At 38.4% G+C, this 6,039-nt stretch overlaps 1 non-coding gene across 1 annotated transcript; it reads right to left on the bottom strand.

Annotated features, from left to right (window-relative positions):
* Positions 1-1,532: 1,532 nt before the first annotated feature.
* On the bottom strand, positions 1,533-1,639 carry LOC127076955 (small nucleolar RNA R71). Its single transcript, XR_007786961.1, has one exon. It is a non-coding gene; the product is annotated as a small nucleolar RNA R71 (small nucleolar RNA).
* Positions 1,640-6,039: the final 4,400 nt, after the last annotated feature.

Consider the following 6,039-nt stretch of genomic DNA (forward strand, 5'->3'; position numbering starts at 1 on the left):
TTACATATGCTTGTTCCGCTGTTTATATATGTTGTTTGTTTGATATGGCCGTATTTATGCATGATTATTGTTTATGCATGTTTATCATGTCTGGCTAATTAATTTAGATATCGGTATGTAGAGTAAGCGGAATAAAGGAATCAAAATTGAGTTGGTTTAAATTTATTTCCGAATATAGTCACTCTTTTTCTGGTCTCAATTTACAAGGTTAATGCCAAGGTTTTTGTACGAGAATAAAAGACATAAAGAAGTTAAAATCAATAGAACGACGGTTTGAGTTTTTAACTGGACAGTGTAAATTGAACATTAACTTTAAATCAGGGCGAAAGCAATTTTTAAGGTTAATTAAATTCTAATTATTTTCAAAAAATTATTTTTAAAAGTTAAATGTGAGGACGAGAGTTAAGCATTTAAGTTCAATCATATAATCTAAGTCAACAGAGCGAGAGTTAGAGACGAGGGCGTTTAAACGGTTAGTATTTTCTCAAAAGGAGTTTCTATAGATTCTATTATTTTCAAAAGTGATTTTAGATTTAACGAAATAGTGAGAGCGTACGTTAAACTATAAAGTCATAGTCTAATTCAACAGAGCGAGAGTTTGAGGAAAAGACTTTTAATTAATAGTGTCTACTGAAAAGACTTATTCTAAAATTAAGAAAAAGACCAACGAAGATTTGATTCCCCAAATACGACGAACTACATACTGATATCCATATTATTTGATATTTTATCTAGATCCAAATTTAGTTTTATTTTTTCCCCTAATCACTAAAGTATCATCCGCCTTAGCTTTACGCAGTAACCCTAGAAAAACGGTAGATCGATTCATTAAGTCCCCGTGGGATCGATATCTTTTAAAACTATGCGATTAGACTGTGCGCTTGCAGTTAGCACCCCGATAGACTCATAAAGTCGCGACCAAGTTTTTGGCGCCGTTGTCGGGGATCTTATTTAGTCGATATCGTAACTCTTCTGTTACGCTGTAGAGACTAAGGCAATTTTTATTTTTTCCCTTTTTCGTTGATTTGTATGCCACACACTCGCTCAGAAGGCGAGTCGTACTACTTACGAATCAACAACGTCGAATGATATCTCCGATTATTACGACGAATTCGGGAGTATCATGCTAGAAACAATCTTCCTCCAATCGAAGTTCCTGATCTCAAAAATCTCCTTCCTTTAACGATACCAGCGATGGCCGAACCAGCTCGTGCTCTTCGAGATTACGCTGCTCCATCGCAGGATGAGCCTCATTCGAGTATTGTTCCACCCGCAATCGAAGCGAACAACTTCAAACTTAAACCTTCGCTGTTGTAGGCAGTGCAACAGAATCAATTTTCTGGAAATCCTACCAAGGATCCAAACCTTCATTTATCCGTATTTGTCCAATACGCTGACACTGTTAAAGCTAATGGTGTCACTTCAGAGGCAATTCGACTTCGTCTCTTTCCTTTCTCGTTAAGAGATAAAGCTAGAAGATGGCTTCAGTCTCTTCCTTCCAACTCAGTCACCACATGGAATGAGTTGAAGAAAGTCTTTCTTGCCCGATAAATGGATTTAAGCAAAAAGATAACGAATGTCTTTTCGAAGCATGGGAAAGATACAAGGACATGATGAGACTTTGCCCACACCATGGTTTAGAGTACTGGTTAGTAATTCACACCTTCTACAATGGTCTCTTGTACAACACAAGGTTAACAATAGACGCCGCCGCCGGTGGTGCGCTTATGGATAAACCTTACACCGACGCTTATCAACTTATCGAGAGCATGGCCCAAAATCATTATCAGTGGGGAAGCGACCGAACAGTGGTAGAAAAACCTCAAACAAAAGGTGGCATGTACGAGATAAGTAGCCTTGATCATGTTAATGCAAAAGTGGATGCTCTTGCCCAGAAAATTGAAAGTTTAAATGTATCACCTCCAGCCACCGTGGTTGCCGTAACTCAAAATTGCGAGGTCTGTGGAATTCAAGGTCACACTCCTACATATTGTCAACTCCTAACAGGAATTCAAACAGATCAGGTGAACTATGCTCAAGGAAATCCTTACTCGAATACCTATAACTCAAACTGGAAGAACCATCCTAATTTCTCGTATAAAAGTAACAGCGCTTTATACGCACCAGGTCAAGCTCCCAGTCAAGCTCCAGCTGTACCACCTGGATATCAAAAGCCGACCCCATCTATACCTAACAATAACGTTCCTAGGAAATCCAACTTGGAAATCATGATGGAGAACTTCATAGCTTCTCAACAGCAAACCAATAAAGAGTTCTTAAACCAGAATGTACACACTAGCGAACAGATTAAACAACTAGCAAGTAAAGTAGATGCACTGGCTACCCATAACAAAATGCTTGAAACACAAATCTCGCAAGTAGCTCAACAACAAGCGTCTACTGCTGCCCCAACTGGTACATTTCCTGGACAGCCACAACCTAATCCGAAAGGCCACGCTCATGCAATTATATTACGAAGTGGTACAGAGGTAGAAGGACCATCTGACCAAAGGATTGAGAACCAAAACTCTAAAAAGTCAACTGAGGAAGAAGGTAAACCTAAGGAAAAGGAAGAGGGTAACAAGGAAACCTTAGAAAAAAAAGAACCTTCTGTACCTTCACCGCCTTACAAACCACCTATCCCTTATCCTCAAAGGCTAATTAAAACCAAAAACGCGGGCCAATTTAAAAAATTTGTTGACCTACTGAAACAATTAAATGTCACAATTCCTTTTACAGAAGCTATTACATAAATGCCCTCATATGCTAAGTTCTTAAAAGAAATTTTATCTAATAAAAAGAAACTTGAAGATAACGAAACCGTTACACTCACTGCTGAGTGTAGCGCAATAATCCAAAATATGCCTCCTAAACTTAAAGATCCTGGTAGTTTTTCTATACCCTGTCATATAGGAAAATTTGTCATAGACAAAGCCTTATGCGATTTAGGAGCCGGTATCAGTGTTATGCCCTTGTCCATATGCAAGAAACTTGAAATGGGAGAATTAAGACCAACTAAAATGTCTGTGCAATTAGCAGATCGTTCCGTTAAATATCCCGTAGGAATTCTTGAAAATGTTCCCGTACGCATAGGTCAATTCTACATTCCCACCAATTTTATAATTATGGACATAAGAGAAGATGAAGTTACCCCCATTATATTGGGAAGACCCTTCTTAGCAACTGCCGGTGCTATCATAGACGTAAAACGAGGACGACTCACTTTCGAAGTAGGAGAAGAGAAAATTGAGTTTATTCTTTCCCAATTTTTGAAAGCACCTGCGATAGAAGACACATGTTACTTCATGGAAATCATCGATGAATGCATAAAAGAAACAGAATTCGAAAATGACGAATTATCCGACTATCGTGTAGAAGACAGACTGAACCAATGTTTAGCAATAACATCAGATCCTACGCAATGCCTTAAGAAACCAACCCTCGACCTGAAAACACTTCCCAAAAATCTGAGATATGAATTCCTAGACTTAGAACTTGAACGACCAGTAATAGTCAATGCAGACCTAGGAAAACTTGAAACCGAAAAACTCCTACATATCTTAAGAAAATATCCAACTGCATTAGGATACAACATCACCGATCTTAAAGGGATAAGTCCTTCTATTTGTATGCACCGCATCATGCTAGAAGAAGACTGTAAGACTTCTAGGGAACATCAGAGGAGACTAAACCCGATCATGAGTGAGGTAGTGAAGAAGGAAGTAACGAAGTTATTAGAGGCAGATATCATATATCCTATATCCGATAGCAAATGGGTTAGTCCTGTACACATAGTACCAAAGAAAGGAGGTATAACAGTGATCGAAAATGAAAAAGGAGAAACTATAACCAAACGAATTGAATCGGGATGGAGAATGTGCATTGATTATAGAAAGCTAAACAAAGCAACCCGAAAAGATCATTTTCCTTTACCATTCATAGACCATATGTTAGAACGACTAGCCAAGCATTCTCATTTCTGCTATCTGGACGGTTACTCAGGTTTCTTTCAAATACCAATTCATCTTGATGACCAAGAAAAGACAACGTTCACATGTCCTTTTGGTACCTTCGCTTATCGACGAATGCCGTTTGGCTTGTGCAATGCTCCTGCGACTTTCCAAAGGTGCATGATGGCAATATTCGCCGATTTTCTCGATAACATCATGGAAGTCTTTATGGATGACTTTTCCTTATGCGGGGAAAGTTTCGAAGAATGTCTTGAAAACCTAGAAAGAGTTCTAGAATGATGTGTAAAAGTAAACCTAGTACTTAATTGGGAAAAATGTCACTTTATGGTACAAGAAGGAATTGTTTTAGGACACATCATATCAAATAGAGGAATTGAAGTAGACAAAGCCAAAATAGAAGTAATCGAAAACCTTCAACCTCCGAAAACTGTGGGGGAAATACGAAGCTTCTTAGGACATGCCGGTTTTTACCGACGATTCATTAAAGATTTCTCTAAAATAACTAAACCTTTAACCGAATTATTAATGAAAGACGCTGAATTCATCTTCGACGATAAATGTTTAGAAGCATTTCAAACACTTAAACAAGCATTGATCTCCGCGCCCATAATGCAGACCCCGGATTGGAATGAACCTTTCGAAATAATGTGTGACGCAAGTGACTACGCCATAGGCGCTGTTTTAGGACAACGAAAGGATAAAAAACTTCATGTCATATATTATGCGAGTAGAACTCAAGATGAAGCGCAAATGAATTACGCCACGACCGAGAAAGAACTTTTAGCAGTAGTATTCGCACTAGATAAATTTCGTTCCTACTTGGTCGGAGCTAAAATAATCGTTTACACTGATCACGCTGCCATTAAGTACCTCTTAACAAAAAAGGATGCTAAACCTAGACTCCTAAGGTGGATCTTGTTGCTACAAGAATTTGATTTGGAAATCAAAGATAAAAAAGGAACTGAAAACTTAGTAGCAAATCACCTCTCTAGACTCGAAAACCTGGAACCGAAAAGAACATCGATCAACGATGATTTCTCGTACGATAAACTTATAGCTAATTTGGAAGAAAATAGAGCTGACAAACAGGTAGAGACCACCTTGGCTGTATACGTTACACCATGGTACGCTGATTTTGTCAATTATTTAGCCGCCGGAGTGGTTCCACTTGATTTATCCTACCAACAAAAGAAACGATTCTTCCATGACATAAAACATTATTACTGGGACGACCCTTTACTTTTCAAAAGAGGCTCCGATGGTATTTTCCGTCGTTGTATACCTGAAGAAGAGGTAGAAAGTATAATCCAACATTGTCATTCTGCTCCTTATGGTGGACATGCAAGTACATCCAAAACCTGCTCTAAAATCCTACAAGCCGGTCTTTATTGGCCAAACATATGGAAGGATGTACATACCGCTGTCAAGAAATGCGATAGGTGTCAACGCACAGGAAACATATCTAGACGTGACGAAATGCCACAAAAAGGCATTTTGGAAGTAGAAATTTTCGATGTGTGGGGAATAGATTTCATGGGACCTTTTCCACCTTCTTTTGGTAACAAGTACATACTCGTAGCGGTTGACTACGTATCAAAATGGATTGAGGCTATAGCTTCTCCAACAAACGACACACGAGTAGTAATTAAACTCTTTAAGAATATAATCTTTCCAAGATTTGGTGTCCCAAGAATAGTCATCAGTGACGGTGGATCTCATTTCATATCTAAAATACTCGAAAAATTATTGTTTAAGTATGGTGTAAAACATTGAGTAGCAACACCTTACCATCCTCAAACTAGTGGACAGGTGGAAGTGTCTAATAGAGAAATTAAACAGATACTGGAAAAAACTGTCGTTACATCGAGGAAAGACTGGTCATCAAAATTACCCGAAGCTTTATGGGCATATCGAACCGCTTACAAAACTCCCATAGGAACAACCCCATTTAAGCTTATTTATGGTAAATCGTGTCACCTCCCAGTGGAGTTAGAACATAAGGCCTATTGGGCTATTAAAAATTTAAATTTAAACTATAAGGCCGCCGGTGAAAAGCGAATTCTAGATA

The sequence above is a fragment of the Lathyrus oleraceus genome, chromosome 4 (genome assembly GCF_024323335.1).
Source record: "Lathyrus oleraceus cultivar Zhongwan6 chromosome 4, CAAS_Psat_ZW6_1.0, whole genome shotgun sequence".
Lineage (NCBI taxonomy): Eukaryota > Viridiplantae > Streptophyta > Magnoliopsida > Fabales > Fabaceae > Lathyrus > Lathyrus oleraceus.